We start from the raw sequence: 24,508 nt of genomic DNA, 5'->3' as shown, positions 1-24,508 counted from the left end.
ATTTTATCTGGCCATCCAGCACTAGACATCTACAGAAAACAGATAAAGCAATACCTGTAATGCCTTTTGCTTTTTTCTCATGACCCTCTTCTGATTGGCTTGTTTCTGAACAGCTGAAAATGACAAAGAGAAATTCTCCAGCCCCACCAAGTTCTTTAGTAGGTCGATGATCTCTTGAGACAGATTTTTGAGGGTTGGATCTGAAAAAGAATACAGTACTTAATTGTATGAGCCTGAGAGATTTAATGTCCGACAGACTAAGGCTTTCTAATAGTCTTTTTACTTGCAAAAATCTACAATTATGATTTTTTATTTATATAGTGCATTCAGATAAAGTAGCTCTGAACAGTGGGTAAATAGGACATAATAGGTATCATATAATAATTTGGACTTAAAATGCAATGGGGGGCCTGCTCAGGAGCTAAAAACATCTGGTTAAAAGGAGGATTTATAATAAGAAAAAACATGCTTTTATATTATAGAATAGTGTGAGATTTTTCTTTTGATCTAGGTAACTACCAACCTAGGCAGATAAGAATGTTATATAAAGTTTATTAACGACATGATAAAATCGCATACAAAGAAAGTATGCAGGAAATACAGGCTTGCTGTCTTAGATTGTGACAACTCAATATCAATGTGTCCGAGACAAGGCTTGCATTGTGGCATTTATTGATATGTCCTACGCAAAACCTTTTTGGGCTACCCTCTTCTATTTTGACACAGAATCCTAGGAATGTGCTTGTGCCCACATCATTCTGTGACACATCAGAGAGGATTGGGAGTGTTTGCGCATGCTAATCTTGGATATTGTTTTTATTTTCCACAACTATAATAGAAAAATATCATGTTGGATTTAAACTTGTGATCTACACGCAGTGTTTTAGTCTGTGATAGATCTTGTTGAAGTGAAGTTATCGTTACATTACATTGCATACCTTGTTCTGAATAGGTGCTGTTCAACTCTCTGAAAAGTGGAGTGATGATAACAGGGAGAAATGGTTTGACTCTTTCTTTTCCAAGATCCACAGCCAGAGCTCCCAGGAATTTGAATATGCAAGTTCTCTGTAAGGTTGCACATGCACAGAGGATATGTAAGAAAAGTGAAATACCTTAACGCAATCATATGCAATACAAGTTACATTCCAAATAAGCTCCATGTCTAGTGGACTATCCTTCTGCCTTCATTTTGTATGGATCCCAATGCTTTATACATCATACCAATTGGTGCAACCATGTTTTTCTTTTTTTTAATGGAACTAGAAAATAAGACTTCTGTCACTTAACTCCTTAACTCACTTACATAAGCAAGCCAAAAGCTTGCTTATGTACACTTCTTGCACATGCTCAGTAGCACTCCCACTGAAATCAACGTGAGCACAGCAGTGTTACATGTATACTATCCGAATACTGATGTTTTGCTAGCAAATATTGCCGCTGCTGCTAGTCCCACTATTTTCAGTCCTTCTGAGCATAAAGTATGTTTCCTGCTTAAACCTCCTGGTTCCAGTAGAAGTCTACTTTTCCAGTTCCAATAATTAAAGAATGCATAAACTAGCATGCAAAATTGTCTTCAACATGTATACATAAATACATAACCTGATATAGTTAGGTCACCACCCAGGTTAGTTAAGCAAGAAAACACAAACTTCTGAAGCATTCTAAGTTTCCCTTGTTTCCAAAGCACAAAATATGCCAACCAACCATTCTAGTTTGCATATTTTCCAATTTATGATACATTTGGGGAAAAAAAAAAACATTTGTATATTACTACCACTATATGAGAAATACAGTGATACAGCCCCTTATCTGAGAGTTGATAAACTTGAAGTCTGTAATGTTATACACCATTCTAGAATAAATGTGCATTGATGCCAGTAATGTGTTTATCTTCGGGCCCACCGTAAACCCAACCTAGGGCAGCACCCCCAATCGTCTCTTCCTCCATGGTCAGCGTCCATGGTACAATAAATGCGCCTTAAAGAAATGGAGCTCTGGGATATGATTTCATTTCCCAGCGTGGTGTGTTTTAATGGCACACGGCGCATTTTAATTTAGTCTATGGAAATTGTGCTGAACTGGCACAGCTTCTATGGTGTAAATAGGACCGGTTGGGTAGATCAGAGATCTCCCCTGTAACTGGCCCGTTAAGCAACAGGACACTGGGGGCTTGATCTCTCTGAGAGGGTGACCTACCCCCTAGTTTATTACCAGGAAGACGGCCTCCCTGTGGACCTGCCTAGGGCAGGACACATCACTGATTGATGCTACACTAACAATAATAACTGAAAACTCCAATAATTAAATGAAACATTAGTGTTGTATTAACCTTGAGAGGATTTTTAGGTGTATGAGCAGCTTCTCTTTTTGCCAGGACAGATAGTTTCTTCATTAGCCACAGTAAAGTGGCCCTCTCCCCCTCTACTGCATCCTTTCCAGTTGCCTCCTCATCTCCTGAGGCATCCGCTGCAGTTTCGTGAAGGTCGTCTTCTTCATTGCAGTTAACCTTGTTATTATCTTCTGATTGTTCTTCATCAGCATGAAGAAGGTATATAACTTTAGCCACAAACAATAGATTCTTGATAACCTTGGGACAAGAACCATCACTATTAGGACAAGTCTATGTTATGCTCACTATACAACCTGTTGTTGAACAAAGCACACATTATGCAGCAAGACCCACAAACTATATTAAAGATAAATGTGTACCAAGTGTGCAAAAATTGGATTCCCTTACAACATGCATTGTTACGGCGCCATGAAGACCAGGTTTTGTTTGGACACACTCAGAATACATTCGCAAGGTAGATGTATCCTTTAATTTGGAAAGATAATCGAAAGATAGAGCTACTATGCAGTGTAAGGGAAAGTTACAATCAAGATCACATTTGTTGTGGTGTTGCAAAATTGGACATGTGTACATAAAATTAAAGTGTAAAGGCAAGCACGCCCCATACCTGTTCTCCTAGGGGTTGATCAAGAAATTTTGACTGCAGTTGATGACAAAATGACAGAGCAAGGTCTTTCATCTGTCAAAACAAATTCCAAAATTCCTGTTAACATCATGATTCAGAAATCTCAAGACCTACAATGGTAGCCCTGGCCAGTTTGTCCCGCAAAACTCTGGGTGCTAGGAAGAGGTTTCCAGTCTCGATGAATATAAGACAAGACCAAAGAGTTTAAAGGTTAAAGGTTTTTTTTTTTGTTTGTTTTTTTTTATTTATCAAGAATGAATTGTTAATTTCTGCTCAAATACTATGCTTCTATATATAGGTAAAAAAATGGTCACAGCTAATCAAAACAGTTTAATGTTTTTACAATAGTTAAAACATTTGGTTGTGTATATTCCAAAAATGTGTAATGTACCAACACTTAATAGGCTTCCGTGGAGACCACTCCACATTTAGCCCCTTGGCACAGAGCAGTAAACCACTATATCTATATGGCAGAAAGCATATAAAGTCATCCTCTTTACTCTGGTCTCATTTTGTTCCTGACTTTCACTCTGCCATCTCTGAGTGGGAATTGCAAGAGGACTCTGGGAATTTGTAGCCCAATAATTGTTAGGGTAAAAAAATATTACCTTTGCATCCAGGTTGTCAGATAAGTATGGAACAATACATTCTGACTTCGTATTCTTTCCACTTTTTCTTTTTGCGTTCCATTGATTGACAAGGTCTTCTGGTTTTTGAAGGGCAAACAAAAGCCCAAAAATCTGAGATGCAGTAAGCCAGACCCAGCTGTGTGGATAATACAAATGCGACTGCACGTGGACTGTGGGTTCAAGAAGTGAGATTTAGGTAAATAGTGAATCAGCTCAGAATCATGCATTTTAGACCCGATTTTAGAGCTTTGCACAAGCTACTCATTTCAAAATACCATATGCCTTCAAAAAAAATGAAATAAAATTGATACAATAGTTTCTATCACATCTAAAACAGCTTCCAATTATGTGATATTACTGCTCTAAATTGGTTCTGTTTTTGGTGGCTGCTCTTGATGAAGTCTCTTGTTTATGACATTAATCATGGAGTAACGAAAAAAATCAAAAATTTGCAGAGAAATAAATTGAAAATCTAAAATTCACTTGAGTTAATTACATTTTCCCCATATTACTGGGATGCATGCATTAAAGTGGCACTCCATCCTTAAAGCAGTTGCAGGAATAGTTTCTGCCACTATCAGTGGCAGGAATAGTCAAGACTACAGAGGAGGAAGAAATCCGCTGCATCCCCTTCTGTGTCAGGGAAATGCATTAATGTTTTTGTTTTCAAAGAATGTATATCAGAGTACTTTATGCATTAGACTGTCCCTTTAATTGTGCAAATCAGGTATTCATTCCTCATGTATCTAATGCATGGAAGAGATTTGAGTTTAATTGCTTCACGATATGGCATAGTACTTACCGCAGATTGTGTTCATCGCTTTACTGTGCTTTGGTAACTGTGTGACATTACATTCTTTTATTATTTTTGTAAGCAAAGTAAGGAAACTAAACAGAAGTCTGTCTGCTGACTTTTCTTGTGACTCTTCTTGCAGCTGCATGGAAAGAGACAGAGTGAGAGTGGAAGACGAGTAAAGGAAAGGACAATGTCTATGTTATAGACAAGCATTCAAGTCATGTCAGATCTGGCACCAGGCATTAATTGATGTGACAATACAGTCATTTATGTCAGAAACATTCAAATATGTAAAGGGAGTAAATAAAATCCAAAAAGAGGAGCATTAAAAAAAAAAGTGGCAGAAGGCATGATTTAATGTTAGAAAGTGGAAAAAGGGTAATGTGTGAAAATTCTACTTTACAGAAAGGGATGCAGATGTCTGAAATAGAAAAGTGTTACAAATAATTCAGAAAAAAACTTGTACATATCCTAAAGAACTCATAATGGGCCAGTTGGCTCCTTTCTGTCACTATCCCCATGTATCTAAGGATTCAGCTGTGTCACAGTAGACTACCCTCCTTCGGATTTAAAGACAGATCACAGTACTTACATCTTCAAACAGCAAGGGATCAATTTCCTTTTCAATCTTTGGCAGGAGGGCTTCCAGTCGACTCTCAAAATCCACGCCTTCAACTTCAACAAATAAACCACAGGTCTGGGCACCTAGCCTTTTATGTGTAGACTGTGAGAGAAAGCAAATGCAAATGAGTAAAAATCTTTTGAGTTTAAAACAAAAAGAAAAAATAGGCAAGTGAATTAAAAGCCGACGTTCTTATGGCTGAGCTCCGGGATATGACTTCGTCCTGGTGCTCCACCTTGTAAAGATACGCAGCACCAGGCGGTAGTGAACTATCGAGGCTGTCTGCCAGCTGGGGAGTTCAGTGATCTCCATTTTAACTGGCCCATTGAAAAGTGGCGCAATAGGGAGCCTGATCGTCCAAGGTGGCGTTTGGCTCCACGTTATGTGGGAGAAGGGCTGCTGTCCTAAGTCTAGACCATAATTTGCCACTAGGAAAAGCCATAAACTGAACCAAAACATGCAAAATCAGTTAAATCAAGAACAGCTACAAACAGGACAACAGATTATCATCTTTATTAATTTGTACATCTATATAAAACTTATTAGTAATGCTTTCACCTTTAAGAAATTAAAACAAATGTAATGGATTTATTCAACGCTATCAATTGCAAAGGCAATCTGATTCTTTTCCAGCACAATGCGTTTCATACCTTTTCACTGTTTAGCCACTGGTTGACCATTGTAAACATCAGGTTCTTCTGCTGCAGAGTGACCTTGCTGAGAAGAGTCTTAGCTGCAAGGGCAGCCATCTTCTTACACTTAGGAGAATCATCATTTACAATCATCAAAACAAGTGGGGCAAAGATAAGGCCACAGTACTGACTGAGCATACCCTAGAAAAGAAAAAACAATGAAAAGTGCACATTTCATCATAATTATGCAGAAATGCAAAAAAAAATAAAAAATCCACAAAGCTGGATAGAGCATATACATTTTATAAAAATTGAAACTTTAAACATTTAACTTCCTTGGGAGAAAAAACTAAAAACCACTTACTTGTGTAAACATCTGGAAAATAGAAGCAATCATTTCCAAGGCAGAGTCTCTTCCAGTTTCATACTCATAACTGCAACAGCAAAATAAATTTTATATATATATATATATATATATATATATATATATATATATATATATATATATATATATATATATATATATATATATAAAAATGGAACTATAGATGCTCGAACATGTAAATATTATACACAGTTATTTTATGGTACATAAAAGGTTATATTCCATAAAAATTCCATAAAAATATAACTTCAAACTCTAGCTTAATTGATTGGCAATCATAAATCTCTTCCTATCTTGTGTATGGCTTCATGTACTTTTTATGGTATGTAATTTACATGTTAGATACATGCCATTTAAAGATGCATTTTAACACCTGGAACAAAATCATGGATATAATAAAATTACCAAGTGAACAATGTAGTATGTACCATCAGCACCAGAGCCTACAACTCTATACTAAGGACATTATTAATTATTCATTTTCATTTGTTGGCTTTAGAGGACCCCTTACAAATATTTGCTCCAGGACTTTAAAAATGGCATGTGGCAGGCACACAAGTAATCATAACAAAGAATTAGAAGAAAAACATACTTAAATTGTGCAATTATGAATTCCAAGTTCTGTTTCAGTTTTTCGCCAAGGGGATAGTCATGAAGATACTTTAGATATATCTGGGGAGAGATTCAACACATAAATTAGCTATAACTGGAAAGAGAATATTGATACATTGATCAAATAAAATATTAAGTAAAAGCCATCACAAGGAATAATTACTTAAAGATTTGCTAAGGCACACTCACAAAGGACAACTGTAAAAGCAGTAGGAACAAAAGGTTCATTACTCAAGTTAAGTTATTTAAATTCTATATGGAAATGTCTCAGCGGAGGGCAATACATGTGTGAATTTCATGTCTTCTAATTTACTCTTAATCAGCAAGGAACAATTATTAAAAAGCGCAATCAGAGTACTACTTATGATGACATAGGATTAGATGAAGATGGTTGACCAACCTGACGACACTGGACTCTAACTTGGTCAGTCTGAGCAGTGACTGCTAACTTTCCAACTTTCTGCATCACCTCATCCATCTCAGGGACAATCAGTTTTCTTGATACAATAGCCTTCGAAGACATGAAACTGTGTTAGGACAGTTAGGAACAAGTCCGATACTGTATACTGACATGAAAGTTGGTCTAACCGGCTTTTGAAATGTATTTTAAACAAATACCATTTCAACTGTTAACAGATAAATTGCTTACAATCAATGACAACGAAAAACCAGACAATAATTTGGTGGCCTGGACAAACAGTTACTATACCATCACCTGATGTTCTGACATTAACTCAAAAATCTCATATGGTGATTACACAGTGTGGTGATACAATAGCACTACTATACACTATTTAAATATATATACACAAATGTTTTAAATACACAAACTACTTTAAATTGCTTTAAAACAGCACAACATGTGATAATTTAGTAATTTAGCTAAAGAATGCAGAACCCCTGGCATGCTATAGACTCGCAATACATGCACTAAAATATGGACTCACTAACGATGACCCTTATTGTGACAATATAGGAAAATGGCAATTTTATATTATTTGATAGCACCATATTTGAATGGGGAAATCCCAAAGTCATTGACCGACGGCAGCTCTGGTGGCAGAATAAAGCAAACAAAAACATGAGCAGATGGTAGTATGATGTGACAACTGTGTTTTCAGAAAGCAAATCTTTTAAATTTTACTACCAAAATTTATGGTCTTAGAATTTAATGGGATCCTAAAGATATACTGCCCACTGCAAATCATACCTGTAAAGACCTGCGCTGAAACTATACCTGGAAAATGAGCAATTTATTTCTGACAAAACTACGTTTTGTTAAATACACCAAAATACAGTTAAAAAAAAGCATTTGCTAAATGAACCTATTTGGCAACACGCAGAAACAAATTATTCACTTTACATGTTTACCTTAAGCAAACCAAAGGCCGTAGCTTGACGTGTTGAATCATATATATCCTCTTCTGCGTAGCCCAGTAACACTTGGAGCTGTTTCTCACTGATGTTTCCTTTCATGTGTCTCACCAAGATTGTAACGGACTGGAAGAATAGCAGTAGTTACACAAACGTAATGGGCAGCAGAACCCATCAGGGTTTAGACCTATACATTCACAAGGGCAGCAGGGATGATGCGTCTCCCAGGCGCACACGTGTGTGTGTTAAAGATGTATGGTTCAGTTTGCATCAGGTAACATTGCATACATTTTGAGCACCAGCTGCCCCATTTAATCTGCCCATTCTCATTTCTAGTTACACATTCAATGATCTTATGATTGTACAGGTATTGGAGCCATTGGAAAGTTAACATCGATATTAATGATTCCTAAGAATATATTTTTTCTATCTCACTTAAGAGATTAACATCACCCTGCTGTCTCATGGTCTTCTCTTGTACAGCACAGGAGTCTTTGGAACACTAATATTCTTACCTTGAAGCAGTTCACAACAAGGTGGAAATTCTGGCCTTTGGCTGCCCCTGCTTTTGCATAGTCTTTCAGCAAAAGGAAAAGCTCTTTAATGAGCTGCTCAGTGTTTGTTTCAATAGAGGGCAACGGAAACTTCAGCATATAAATGAGAGACTGCAAGGCTCCAGTGATGACCTACGGAAGAATAAAGGTATATATTATACAGGATGCTCATGGATTGTAATTTATTTTTTAAAACCACACATCAGTGCTGCATTTTATCTTTTCAATCGGTGCAATTGTTTTGGAGATGTTTTATTTAAAAGGAAGGGACTGTTTAACGAGTTTCAGCAACTAGGCAATCAAGGCGAAATAAATTAGGCAGATCCTGGTTACAGGAAGTAAAAATTGTTTCTGCCACGGTAGAAACATACATAAGCTTTCCGACACATATTCCTTAATTTATTTTCCTTAACATGTGTATTTAGCATATTTAACTGTAAAATGTAACATTGGGGGGGCATGTGTCAAATGATAAGTAGTGTCATTAGCACCATAGACATTTTCTTGCACAACAGGGTGACTGTGTATAAAACACAATTTAGTGGTTTGGGGCCACAACTGTCAAAAATATTATGTTATACTGCTGGCATTACACTGGCAGTGTAAGAGTACCTTTATGGTTCAATCTTAAACCCTGCCACTGAGGGAGACAACATGATGGTGCTGCTTCACAGGGTGGCCACGGTCACCAGTTAGTGAAACAGGTGTTTTTTCCATGGGAACCACCACTTGCTTAGCCGTCAAAAATATCTGGGCAAATTCTGCTGTTCCTCAAAGCAACCACTGCAGCTGTGCAGTTCATGCAGGGCATGTTTAGTATCGCCAGGTAATTACCTTAACATCCATAGACTTAAAGCATCCAATCAGAAGTTGTACAAATGGATCTAACATCTCCAAGACACGTTCCTCTGAAGAATTAACTTTGGATTTCTTCAAGCTCATGTGCAGCAACTGTGTAAAAATAAATAAATATGAACGGATAATACACATTTCAGGCTGTAATTTAATATTTAAATTTTAAAGAAACTTACATGCTTATGTTTAGTCCCATTATGCCACATTTACAAAGACTAGTTAAAATTCTAAATAAAGTAAAACTGGCCGGGACATTCTATAGACATTCTATCCACAGTGACAACCGTCAACAATATATCAGTGGCCGAAATATATCGTCCGAAAAGGGCATTATCAGCAAAATGAATTTAAAAAAAAAAAAAAACACGGCCAAAAATAATTGTCCGCAGGGGCCAGGCTGCTTACCTGTGCATTGGTCGCACAGTGTGCGAGCAGCGTCTCTTGTACCGGCCAGGAGAAGCAGGAACCCAGCAGAGTCACGTAAATGCCCGTCACATGACTCTGCTCCGTTCCTTCTTCCCCTGGGGGTGAGGCAAGAGGAGAGACAGAGGGAAGCAGCAGTGCACCTAAGGAAGTCTGCGACTGAGAGCTCTTCAGTTTAGGTAAGGGGATGGGGGAGTGTGTATGAGCAAGTATGCGTGATTAAGGGAATGAATATGACTATATAAATGAGTGAATGAATGTTTGTGAATGAGTGTGCATGTGATAGCATGGATGTGTAAGTGTGTGTGTGTGTGTGTGGGGGGTTATAGTATGGCATAGGGAAGCTGTAATCACACTCCTTTCATGCCCAGGATCCAGCATGTACTGACTGCCTGGGCATGATAGGAGTGTGATTGCTGTTAGCAATTTTATATATATATATATATATATATATATATATATATATATATATATATATATATATATATATATATATACACATATAATATTGTTATTGATACAGTAATACAAAACACAGAAAAGGCACACTGCTTTACTTCAAATTCATTTGTAACACCCACCCGAAGTCCAGACTCTATTAGGATGTGCATATTGGTCCTGCTACTAACAGCAGCCTTCTGACCTCCGCGAGGCAGTGGACGCTCAATTAACAGACAACTCTTTGGCTGGAGACGTGGATCTGGAGGAAGTGTCTCTGACTGCTTATTCCTGAAAGGTAACCACAGTACATCACTTCAGTTCTCAACAATAAAAGGCGGCAATCAAGGAATGTTAGGTATTACTCCAAGTTCACATTTTAAGGTGAAGAAAGATAAATCATTAAGTTTAAATTTCACAGCAACCACTAAAAGCCATCTCATAGAGTAAAATCAAGCTGTCTCCAGCTATTCAGTCAACTGTATAAAAACACCTCAAGCAGATATATGTTATACATCAATACACAGGTATTTCTACTTACTTGTCTTTTTCGGTTAAAAGTGGAAGGTTTTCACTGATGAGGCCATAGCTGAGCAACAAAATGGACTCTGCTGTCATGTCTTTGTTGGCTATGAGACCAAAAACAATTCTGCGGAGAGCTTCATGCACTTTGCGGGCCAGCTTTAAACTGGTGGTCTTCTCCAAAAGCTACACATTAAAAAAGGATGGTTTAAATGTCTTGTCATTTTGTCTTTAATCAGGTTTCCCATTTTAGCTATATTTTTTGTTGATATTAAACACAGAATCACAATGAGCACAGAAGTCAAGAAAGCGAAGGAGATCACATTCTTATAATTAGGAAAATGTGTATAAAATTGGCCAAAAAAATATATTATTCTGTGCTGTTTATGGCTCGTCCTACAATAAATGCATACAAGAATAAGTTTAATTTTATCAAACTGTTAAGGAGTCACTAAACTTTAACAATACCAGCTTGTCTGACAGATCTGGGACATATAAAACATACATAATATATATATATATATATATTTGTATGTATCCAACAGCTGGTAAGCTGCATACTGAAGAACTAATTAGGTTTCTATATTAGTGCACGAACATGTAAATATATCTGTCTTAGGGTACGTAAATGGGTCACTTTTTCTTCTATGTACACTGATGGGCACCAGGACAAATATGTTGCTGTGATTAGAAAACAAAAAAAGACACTTCTGTGTGCAAAATAAAGCTTTGCCTCTCTATTGTAACCACAAGACCGACAATATTTTTTTCCTTTACTGCTCCTGAAGTTAGGAATGCTTATCATAGTCAGTTCAGTTGCAAAGTCAGTTCAGTTGCAAAGTCAGTTCAGTTGCAAAGTCAGTTCAGTTGCAAAGTCAGTTCAGTTGCAAAGTCAGTTCAGTTGCAAAGTCAGTTCAGTTGCAAAGTCAGTTCAGTTGCAAAGTCAGTTCAGTTGCAAAGTCAGTTCAGTTGCAAAGTCAGTTCAGTTGCAAAGTCAGTTCAGTTGCAAAGTCAGTTCAGTTGCAAAGTCAGTTCAGTTGCAAAGTCAGTTCAGTTGCAAAGTCAGTTCAGTTGCAAAGTCAGTTCAGTTGCAAAGTCAGTTCAGTTGCAAAGTCAGTTCAGTTGCAAAGTCAGTTCAGTTGCAAAGTCAGTTCAGTTGCAAAGTCAGTTCAGTTGCAAAGTCAGTTCAGTTGCAAAGTCAGTTCAGTTGCAAAGTCAGTTCAGTTGCAAAGTCAGGGCAGGAGCAAAGTCAGGGCAGGAGCAAAGTCAGGGCAGGAGCAAAGTCAGGGCAGGAGCAAAGTCAGGGCAGGAGCAAAGTCAGGGCAGGAGCAAAGTCAGGGCAGGAGCAAAGTCAGGGCAGGAGCAAAGTCAGGGCAGGAAGCCATCGCATCAGTATCTGCAAGTCGGCTATGTGTGTCGCCCCTAGAAAGCAGCTTGTAACTTCTGAGGAACAAGCTGCTTTCTCAAAAATTGGGGATGATGTAAAAATAACCCTGGCTTAACACTTCCATCCAACATAAACACACAGAAGCATCTTACCTCTTTCAATGGAACAATCATTTTGGTAACTTGATCTTTCCCAACAAACTGAGCTAGAAGCTCATAAGAATCATAACTCTTGCTGCTTCGAGCCTCCATGACTTTAGAAACTATTCCTTTAACTTCTTTTTCTTCAGCAACGGCACCAAACAGCTCAAAATTGAAAATCTTTTTCAGAAACACAGTAAGAAAGCATTAGGTCAAACTTAAACTTTAAATTGCAAATAATGACCATAAAGTTTACCAAAATGTGTATGAAATGGCAAGGTACTAGTTCCTCTTCTGAGGTTGGAAATGTAAAGTGCAACCCAAAAGCCTGACGATTGCCAGTATATTTATTAAACACACACACATTTTGGATTAGAAACACAGCTATGCTTTACTTATAAATTGTTTGTAAAATTATATTTCATTTTATTGCTCTTTTTAAGGAACTTATTTCCCTTATTTATGCCATTTGTACATAAACACTGTTATATGTGGGGCCATAAAGACCACTTATAATAGTGAAAAAATTTGCAAAATGCATACATGGCTTCTAACACAAGAGTACTAAAACATCCTCAAGATTGTAAGCATGTGAGCAGGGCTCTCTCCACCTAATGTATTAGTTTGTCTTAGTCTGTCAATTCTCGTTTTGTCATACCCCTTGAATAAATGTATTGTATTAAGTGCTGCATAAATTGTTGGCGCTATATAAATAAAAAAAAAAAATAATCTTGGAAAAGTAGACAGGCATTCAAATTATGTATACTATAAAATGTATTACAGATGTATTTAAAATAATAAATCTATGCCTGGGGCAATACGATGTAAGTTTTAAAGATATATTTTTAGTTAATAATATATATATATATATATATATATATATATATATATATATATATATATATATATATATATATACACACACACATATGTATGCTGGCAGGCAATATATTTCCAGTCTTTTAATATATTACCAAGGCAAATTGATGGATTCAAGATTTTATTGGATTGAAGCCAACAATCTGTCATAAAAACACAAATTCAGTTAAAGAAGTTTACAGAATGCTACACAAAAAATAAAGAGGTGTAAAATTTGGGAGAAATGTAATCCAGCTGCTACAGTGTCACACAGAAAGGACATGGCATGAGCCCCGAGTTGCATATGTTTGTGCATTTTCTCTACCTGTATTAGTGTTTCCAAGCAGGCATCAAGCTCTCCACATTGAAGGTTGGCAATTAGGCCTTTTAAAAGTAGATTTACAGTGAATGACAGCACATGGACCTGAAATCACAAGACCACAATGATGAGAACAAAGCATTCTTTAAGAGGTCTTATCATGAAAGAGATCCTAAAATCAGACTATTATATCACTATTAATATCACTAGACTGGGAAGAATATATCTATGCTATATAAACCACTGTGTTTTAGCCCTTACAAATGTATTCATTTTGTATTGCCAAAGCACACTTGCAAGCAATAAAAATGTCCATTTAAATTGAATGAAGTGTATTTTTGTTTAGTTTGTGATGGATATTTTGTCAACTAAAGCAATGCACTATTAAAGTGTTAAAAAAAGAATTACTTTAGCCCAATCTGTTACATCGGAGTTGTTACCTACCAATTTTAATATCTTGATGCTCCTCAAGAAAAACTGATAAATATAATAAATGTTGCAAAGCAAAATAAAGTATGATATGTATACCTGGTAACCTTTGACAAGCACACTTTGCATTTCTCTCAACACATAATGCAGGTACCGAGCCCCAAGAGTTTCAATGATCTTAATTAAAGTGTTTCGAGCAACATCTCTGATTTCTTGTGCTCTGTTCTTCAGAAGGACACAAATCTTCAGCAAAATACTGAAACAGTAAATAAATGTGAACAGAGTATATTAATCATCTGGACAAATGTAACTTTAACATACACAAAATACCCTGATCCAATGCAATAAGGTTACATATGAAGCCTACAATACAAAAACACCTTGTCTAACCAGATAAAAAACGAAATCTGCCCACAGCCTTTAACCAGTATAATGGGGACATGTAGATACCTTGGTAAATTGGCTTCCACGATCTCTTGTGGCAGTGTCTGCATTAACTTCACTAACGCAAAGGCCAGTGGGACCCGAACTACCTCCTCTTCATTAACAACCTTGGACTTCGCCAATTTATGCTCTTCGTCCCGTTTAACCTGAGAAAGAAAAAGTAATTGCATTTGCTATTTGTGGACATCATAAAAACCTGCAGTAGCGTGGAACTTGAGGGCTTAAGTTTATATACTCTCCTTTACACAACTGTGCTGTTTGAGGCGATGTTTCCATGATCCACAACTCCATGGAGAGAATACAAACTGCTTTTGTAAAAGCCTCTGCTATATTTATTGTAATACAGCTTGAAATCATTATACTGTCATTATAAGAGAGGTACCAGACATGACAATATAGCCAAAAGAACCTGTCAGTGGCCACAAGCAATAATTAGCTCTGAGCTGCAAAGAGAAGCCAACACTCACTCATAGCCAAAACACATTTTTAGTGCAGTGAACCATACATGTTTGGAAAGTGGTTTGATTTTGCACAAAGTTTGGGGGGGCATTTCATCAATTGGAATAGGATCATGAAAAGAATACCCTCTTTAAATTATATGGTTTTACATATCAGGACATAAAAGCATCTTTTTTAGAACGTTGCAGTTCTAAAAATACAACCCCAGATAAACTACACATTACAGAATGTCATAATTTATTCAAGAAAAATAAAGCCAAAATGGAGAAGCTGTGTGAAACACTAAGTACACCCTTACTGCTTTCATGGGAATGAAGGAGAGATGCTAAGTAGCAGACAGGTGCTGCTAATCAAATGCCCATGATTAACTGATCAGCAAGTGTGACCAACCCTATATAAACCCAAATTTTAGGACTTTGCTGGTCTAGAAGATTGAGGTGTGTGTTAACACAATACCAAGGAAGAAAGACATCAGCAAAGATCTCAGAGAAGCAATTGTTTCTGCCAATTAATCTGGTAAGGGTTATAAGGACATTTCATGGCAACTTAAAGTCCACCATTCTACAGAAAGAAAGATTATTCAAAAGTAGTGAAAACCAAACACAGCATATCAGCTTTATTTTGTTGAATAATTCATGACATGGTGTAATATGTCATGTGTTGCTATTGATCTGAGGTTGCACTTACCTAATTTTTAGACCTGCTAAGGAACACATGATTGTTATGTCCTGATATGTAAAATCATAGAATTCAAAGAGGGTCTATTTTCTTTTTTACACAACTGTATGCAGATGCGTAATACTTTCAAAGTATCCTACTGAAAAACAATAAAAAGCAAATAGTCACCTTTGCATCAAGGCACTTCTGTAGCTTGGGTATGATGTTATTAGTCACTGTTTCTTGTATATGTTTAATTAATGAAGCTATTTCTTCTTTGTTTTTTGGCAGAAATGTATGGTTTATCTTTTGACTGCTCTTCACTTCCCCAGTAGGGGTCTCATTATCAGCATCATTCACATTTTCACTATCCATTGGAATCATCTCTGGTTCATCCTTCTGCTCAACCTCTTCATCCACCTCCATTGTTTCATCCTCGTCTGTAACCTCAGTGTCCATTACATCTTTAGAGTAGACACACACAAAAAAAAGTTACCAGATCACAGATAATGTTAGGGCTGGCATTCCCTCAATGAAAACCACTAACGCAAACCAGAAAAGTACAATCAATTTAAATTAGAGGGAACACTGTATTTCTTTAGTAGCTTAATATTTATGTAGCTATTTTACATAATTAAACTGACAGTTTTATGAAGTACAGTTAGAGCCCATCTGAACGACAGAGGGCCCCAAAGGATGTGGCGAAGGTATCTTTTCTTGTGCAGTGGAACCAAAGTTTAATATCGCACCGGACCTAAAAATAACAAATTTTATGTTCCTAACCAGGAAAAATGTCTGAATATGGATCGTCATTTTTTGCGGGTTACATTATAATATCAAGACATTTAGCCATGTGTTGAGAAAACCTAATTCTACCTAACTTTCTATGCTAGAAAATGACCAGCAGATGCAGAGAACGAGCGGATGTTGGCTAGGATTATGTGGGTTGAAAACAGGCAGGGCAATGGTCTTTAAACAGCCTATAAAGGCAGTCTAAAAGAACAAATCTGGTACAGCAATAGAGAAGTCTGAAAATCTGTATTGTTTGTGTATCCAGGGTATGGCAATACAATTAGCGAAAAGGTACACAAACACTCTCTTATCTTCCAGAAAGAAAGTGTATTTCTAAGATACAAAGCACATAAACCCTTCAGGGCTGTCAGTCTATAAAATAATTATGAATTTAACCATTTCACTTATACTCACTTTCTCTATTCTCAGCCGCTTGCAGCTGTTTTTCCAGTGTTTCATGATCAAAGTGAAATGCGTCAAGCACGGTCACCAGCAAGCTGTTAGAGCCAAGTCATAAAGATCCATTAGAATCCATAAAGAACAAGAAACAAATGCTAATCTGTATGCATGGCTGTATCAATGAAGACATATAAACATCAGTTTTCTAAGAAAATACTCTGTGAAAACATGCAACTTTGGTTTCTCTCTCTGAAAGTGTCATAAATGAAGTCTGTTTTCTAAGCAGTCTCTTAACATTTTTATGTGGTAGTGCTATAGGACACCGACATGATCTGTCAAAATACACAGAATAGCAAAACGGGCAAACGTACCAACTAAAACTATAAACTTACAAATAAGAAACAGCCGCATTATTCTAGGAGGCTAATTTAACCCCTTCGAGACAAAGGCTGATTTTACTTTTTGTACCCTTTGTGACAATGGCCTTTTTAACATTTCTGCGCTGCTTGTGTTTAGCTGTAATTTTCTTCTTTCCCGTTTACTGAACCCACACACATTAGATATTGTTTTTTTCAGGACAAGAAGGGCTTTCTTTAGATGACATTGTTTTGATTGTATCATATTATTTACTATTAAAAAAATTATAAAATATGGTGAAAAATTTAGAAAAAAATGACTGTTTCTAACTTTTAGTTGAAAAATCTTTTACTCATCTATAAAAGGTAATGAAAAAACCTGCTAAATAGATTCTACTATTTGTCCTGAGTTTAGAAATACCCAATGTTTTTATGTTTTTTTGCTTTTTTCTACCCATTATGGGGCAATAAGTACAGGTAGCATTTTGCTATTTCAAAGCCATTTTTTCCAAATCTGGTAATTCTTCCCCCCATGTGCCATTTCGGGTATCTTTGAACCCGGCCAATGCAATTTACCCCATCAAGTCATATATTTTTGAAAACTAGACAGCCCAGGGTATTCCAAATGCTAGTATTTTAACTCTTTCCATGCACCATATCTACCACCAGTCTTTGTCAAACTTTATGGTAGTCATTTTTTTGCATTTGTTTTGTCATACACATTTTACTTCAGGTATGAATTAAAATGTTCTAGTTTATGTCACTATCACAAAACACCCCAATATGTGTTCAGCAACATCTCCTGAGCGCAGCGATACCCCACATGAATGATTTTGCCTGGCTGTTTGGGGGCAAAAGGGCCACATTTGGGGCATGCGCATTTTTCAATGTTGAACTTTGGCATTTGGGGATCCACTGCCCATGCCCTATTTGGTACATCTTTGAGCCGGGCCATTTCAGTGTGCCCAATAAACCCATATATTTTTGAAAACTAGACACCCCAGGGTATTTCAAATGCTAGTATTTTAACTCTTTCCATGCACCATATCTACCACCAGTCTTTGTCAAACTTTGTGGTAGTCATTTTTTTGCATTTGGTTTTCCACACACATTTTAATTCAGGTATGAATTAAAATGTTCTCGTATATGTCACTATCACAAAACACCCCAATATGTGTTCAGCAACATCTCCTGAGTACAGCGATACCTCACATGAATGATTTTGCCTGGCTGTTTGGGGGCAAAAGGGCCACATTTGGGGCATGCGCTTTTTTCAATGTTGAACTTTGGCATTTGGGATCCACTGCCCATGCCCTATTTGGTACATCTTTGAGCCAGGCCATTTCAGTGTGCCCAACAAAACCATATATTTTTCAAAACTAGACACCACAGGGTATTTTAAATGCAGGTATTTTAACTCTTTGCATGCACATATTTTACCACCAGCATTTTTTCAAAGTTTGCAGTAATATTTTTGTGTGTGTATTTTTCCCACACACACCTACTTTATGTATGAATTTACAGCTCCTGGTATATGCCGCTGTCACACGACACCCCATAATGTGTTCAGCAACATCTCCTGAGTGCAGTGATACCCCACATGCATGGGTGTGTCATTTTTTGGGGGAACTAAAAGGCCACATTTGGTACGTGTGCATTTTTCTAATTGGAAATTAGATGTGTGGCCATCCTTCCCCCCGTGTTAATTGGGACGTTGTTGAACCTGGCCCATTCAATTTACCCCATCAAATCATACATTTTTTAAAAGTAGACACCCCACGGGCATTTAATATGCCAGTATTTTAACTCTTTCCATGCGAGAATTGTTTTAAGCTAATATGCTAATTTTAGGACTTGCTCACAAAAATATATTTTTTATATTTTTTTTTTATTTTTTTTAAAAAAAAATTTAACATTTTTTTTCAACTTGGAGGTTCCCCTGATAGTGACATCAGTGGGAAATGATTTTTACATTTTACTGTTTTTTTACAATTTTTTTCTAATTATTATTAATTTTATTTTATTTTTTAATTTATTTTTACTAATCACACTGTGATTAGAAAGCTGGGCTCCATTGACTTGCATGGTGAATGCAGTACCTGTATTCAACCTGCAAGTGGAGCCAAAGTTCTCTAGATGGTCTGGACTATCTAGCGAACTTTTAAAATTTGTGGTTCCTGTTACAGGACGGCGGCCATCTTCCTTGATGGCGAAGATTGCCGGCAGCTGCGGCTGTGACCGCTCTCCGGAGCGGTCACAGCCCATCAAAAGGTTAGTGTTTGGTGTCGCTGGATGCCTCCTGAACGAGGCATTCCAGCGACACCATTTAAGTTTAGGAGGCGATCGTCGATCGCCTCCTAAACGCTTTTAAAACGGGCGTCCGCCGCCATACAAAGTATGGCGGATGTTGACGCCCCGTGGAGGGGCCAGAGATGGCCCCTTCGTGCCGATCGCGGCGTTGCTGAATGCCTCGAGGTCGAGGCATTCAGCAACGCTTTTTGGGTGCAGAAAGCGATAGTAGATCGCTTTCTGCACCCGTTTAAAGACGTGCCGGTCCTGGCACGTCAATTGTCGTAAAGCACATGCTTTTCCGTGCCGTGCCAGGACCGGCAATTGTCATTAAGGGGTTAAACACACAAAGAATGAACTCCTTTAAAACTAATATAAGGCATTGCAGAGCAAGGGCGCGAATCCAATAGATCCTTTTCATGTTTTAAGCATCTAAAGGAAACAGTCTGAAGAAGGCAAACATATACCTGACACCCAGTTTTTGGGTAATTTGTCCAGTTTGAAGCACATGAATGAAATGTTTTAAGTGATACATGTATGCAGACCAGGAGAGGTGCTTGCACACAGATCCCACCATCTCCACAGATGCAGTTATCATGTTTTCATGCTAAAAAAAAAAGTAACAAAAATTAAACAATGCAAAAAAATAAAATGTATATAAGCAAACAAAACAGAGATTTCTTACCATACGCTGTGGCCCTAATTCTCAAATTGTAAGCAGTTTGTCCCAGAATGCATTTTTAGTTGAATCATGATGATGGATATTTATTTTGCCTATTGTTGCTGACTCGTCAGACTAATTGAATGTGATTGAGTTTGACCCAGGTTGTGGCATTTTATACTATACTTTAAATAAAGCAATTTTGCCCCGTTTGATTCAAGGTTCAATTCGGTCCAACATTATTTTTTTTTTCTTAGGGCCCTACAATTCTCCTTATCATATTAGTGATTTAATGTATCTCTGAATGTGTTAACTGCCCCATTAAAATTGTACAGCGTTGCTTAATTTGTTGGCACTTCAAAGATAATAACCCACATACCTTAAGCATTTTCTCATCAAAAAGGGTGGCAGTGGCATATGGCATAATATAACTCTGGAGAGATCTAGATGACAACACTACATTTTCTTCCATAATGTTCTTTGCTAACTTTCTCAATGCACGTGCTCTTCTGTGAATCTGAAAGACATTTCATGGAAAATGAGAAGGTCCGTACTTAAAATAGTTGGAAAATCGAAAGCCACACCATTGAACCTCATACATGCATTGCAAAGGACTGTCAAAACAAGTATAAATGTTGTAAGATTATAAATGTTTCTGGAGCAGTAATTACAGAAGATAGATTATTTGATATTATGTAGAATCACACTGGTCAATCGTTTCAGTATAACTGCGACAAGCTGATGATTTGACAACATATTAAAAGCCATTAGTAGAAGACAGAAGATCATTGCGCCTCTATTTACTTTTGAATCATTTACACAAAACGCAAACAGTCCTACAATCTAAATTATACACACTAAAGTGTACAGACACGTTATTTCTTGGTTTTCCAGTGACCCTAAATTTTTGTATGCTAGTGTGTGTGTGTGTGTGTATGTACCGTATTTGCTCGATTATAAGACGAGGTTTAATTCAGAGCAAATGCTCTGAAAAATACCCCTCGTCTTATAATCGGGGTCGTCTTATAATCAGACCTCAAATAGGTCTGACTATGAGATGACTAAGATCCAGATCCCCCGCAGCTGCAGGGGACCTGGATCCTCCTGCCCCCCCCCCGCCCCACTTACCGGTACTTCTGAGTCCCCGGTGTGTAGCTGGGGCAGCGTGTAGATGTCTACGCGATTCGCATAGACAACTTCCACTGCAGCAGGAAGGAGGTGTGGCTAGCAGCGGGGGTTGTCTGCGTCCATCGCGCAGACCTTCCCCGGCTGCCAGAGATCAGAGTTCCTGTGGCACCGGTGCGGGGAACTCTGATCTCTGACAGTCGGGGAAGGTCTGCGCGATGGACGCAGACAACCCCCGCTGCTAGCCACGCCTCCTTATGGCTGCAGCGTAAGTGTGTGGGATCTACACGCTGCCCCGGCTACATGACAGGGAAGTCAGAAGCACCGGTAAGTTTGGGGGGGAGTGTTAAATGGGGGGCATAAGGCATTTCTGGAGGCAGAGTGCTCTGTGAAATGCCTTTTAACCCCCTTAATGCCACTCTGCCTCCAGAAATGCCTTTTTAACCCTCTATACGCCACTCTGCCTCCTGAATGCCTTAAACCTCCCTATATGCCACTCTTCCCCATAATATGCCTTTTAACGCTCTAAATGCCAGAGTGGCATATAGGGGTATAAGGCATTTCTGGAGGCAGAGTGGCACATAGGTGGTCAAAAGGCATATCATGGGGCACAGTGGCATATAGGGTTAAAAGGCATATCATGGGGCAGTGGCATTTAGAGGGTTAAAAGGCATATCATGGGGCACAGGGGGGTATAAGGCATTTCTGGGGCAGATGTGCATAACTGGGGGGCAGGTTGGAAAATAGAAGGAAATAAAACCAAAATATTTTTCTCAATCATAGCTTTTTTTAAAAAAAAAAATAGTTTAGATGAATTAACATTTACTGGTAAAACTTTTTTCCTATAGGGTCATCTTATATTCAGGCTCTTTTTTTCCTAAATTAATATTCAGATTTGGGGGGTCGTCTTATAATCGAGCAAATACGGTATACACACACACATTAGCATACAAAAATTTAGGGGCACTGGAAAACCAGGAAATTCTAGATGTGCTTACCCAATTGCAAAATGTTTTTTTAATGATCAATTAGCTTTTTAAATTTAAACCTGGATTATTTAACACAAGATGCCATTGCTGATAAAAAGCCTCTATATAACTATCAAGATATTCCATTAAATTAGCCGTTTCCAGCTACAATAGTCATTTACGACATTAAGATAACTTGATAAAGGACCATGATGCCTTATGAAACATTGATTATCCTTATCTGTTGAATAAAGTATTTATGAAAGGGACCCGTGAATGAAAATCTCCACTTCTTGACTGGCGTGCACTGCACCAGGGCAACCAACTATTATTGATTCATAAAAGGGGAGTGCAAGCCTTCTGGACTTCGTGGAGCTTGAAGAACTATTATATGTTTTAACTTCCAAACTGGTACACACCTTTGGAATATTCTTAAGTAAAACAGAAAATCAGACGACTTTGGTTTGAGAAATACAGAACATAAGCAGCAGATCTCCATTACCTGAATGTGTTTCATGTTCTCGAAGAAATCCATTTCTGGATCATTGTAGTCTGTAAGCTGAACAAGGTCTGCAAATTCCGGATGCTTAGGAAAAGCCCGAATCAGACTGCAAAGTATAGTTGTATAGTCTTGCTGGATATTCTGTGGAGGGAAACCCATACATATTATTAGCCAAGACAAATTATACAACAGTTCTCCGGGTTCAAACATCCCCACTTCTGTAAAACGACCATTTTTAAACGCTGGAATCGATGCTGACAGTGCTATCCTAATGCAAGTTCCTTTTTTACCTCCACTTTGCTTTTCAGTTGCTTTTTTAAGCTCTCCAGTAAAGTGCGGTGTATTATTTCTCTGTATTCATTCTCTGAGTTTTCCATGGATGCAATGTGCGAGATAATGCTTTGAAGGAAAAGGATTGCATTGTCGCTAAGAGACATCTCACAAAGCTGGTAAGGAGAGAAAATACATATTTTTTAATAAGCAACATTTGGATTGAATGAAGCAATGATCTTGCCACTGTATCCAGAACTTTTGTCCCAATTTAAAGGGCACAAAGGCCCTTAAAATCAAGCATAAACAGAAAGATCCTAAAATTGATGCCTATCTCAGACAGAAAATTGTGCTAAACTTAGGATTGTCCCCCATATCAGACACGTCTCCAGTGCACATACTATCAAATAATCACTGTGTAAATGAGCAGTGGTTCAATTGTTTTTTGATATGAAATAAATTGTAAAGACTTTAGGTGCAAAGAGCATGACGTTCTTACATGTTACACACTGTGAAAAAACCCTTTTTAATGAAAATACTCAAATGCTTGATGCATTAGTAGAAACATTAAGCCCTCATTTCACAAAGTCCTATCCCATAACTTCAAAGTAAAACAAGTTTAAAGTTAGATTGTACACCACTCCATTCAGAAGTTTACATAGATTCTGCTTAGTAGCATGCATCCGAGTGCTATCGGAGAGAGGAAACAAATCCTTGTAATGATAAACTGAATAATTAAAAGTATACTGAACACTTACCTGGATTGTGTGAAAGCAATTGTACACAATAGGAAGAATATAGTTGATGTCCAGTGACTTCATTTCCTTGACACAAGATGTAGCATTTTGGAAAGCTGTTAATCTAACATCAAAGTAGATGTCATCCAAATGCCTTTTGTCAAATGCATTCAACTGAACAAAAAATAAAACGGACAGAAATAATGTTAGGGAGTACTAAAAGTACAATAACCATAAATCCAAATTGTTAAAAGTGAGGTTGATTTTTCTTTTTAACATTAAGTACAATGTTGTATATAGTAATGCAGTGCAACACTGAATAACAGTGAGTTTAGTTTTGCATTGTTTCAATACATTTTGATAATACACAGACTCTGAGAATTGTCAACATTCCTCACTCATAAAACACACTAAGGTGATTAGTTAAGACAAAGCTAATATAGTACTCCTTAAACTAATTAGGTTATAGAAACACATAAGTCTAAGACCCCTATTGGTAAGAATGATTGAAAAAGTTTGGTTCAACATATAGCAACTCATTGGCCAAAAAGATGGAAATGTTGCATCTTCATGGTATTTTTGAAGATGTGAATCTTCAGGTATGATGGGTGGTCCTGCCCAGACCATGTCTCTACAGGGACCAGTCAAATCCCATGCCTGCCTCTAGGAACACCCCCGCTCAAGTATTTGAGCTCATGGTTCCAACAGGAGCCCCTCAATGATACTTTCCGTAAATCGCAGTGGTTGGACTTATAGCTATTGTCTGATCAACACCTACCTTATCAACAACATCTGTTATATATTGTAATTTGGGATCCAGTTCAGACAAAACCTAAAAGAAAAAGAAAACCTATATTTCAGAAAACAGACACGATAAATATTGAATAACGGAAACACTA

General features: G+C 37.5%; 1 pseudogene; it reads right to left on the bottom strand.

The window, feature by feature from the left end:
• The window catches only part of LOC149299716 (small subunit processome component 20 homolog), a 54,676-nt pseudogene that overhangs the window by 1,757 nt on the left and 28,411 nt on the right, over positions 1-24,508 (bottom strand).

The sequence above is a fragment of the Sceloporus occidentalis genome, unplaced genomic scaffold (assembly GCF_023333645.1).
Source record: "Sceloporus occidentalis isolate IW3139 unplaced genomic scaffold, rSceOcc1.0.p SCAF_28, whole genome shotgun sequence".
NCBI classification, from domain to species: domain Eukaryota; kingdom Metazoa; phylum Chordata; class Lepidosauria; order Squamata; family Phrynosomatidae; genus Sceloporus; species Sceloporus occidentalis.
The sequence above is the reverse complement of the archived record's forward strand: the minus strand, read 5'-3'. Positions and strand labels throughout refer to the sequence as shown.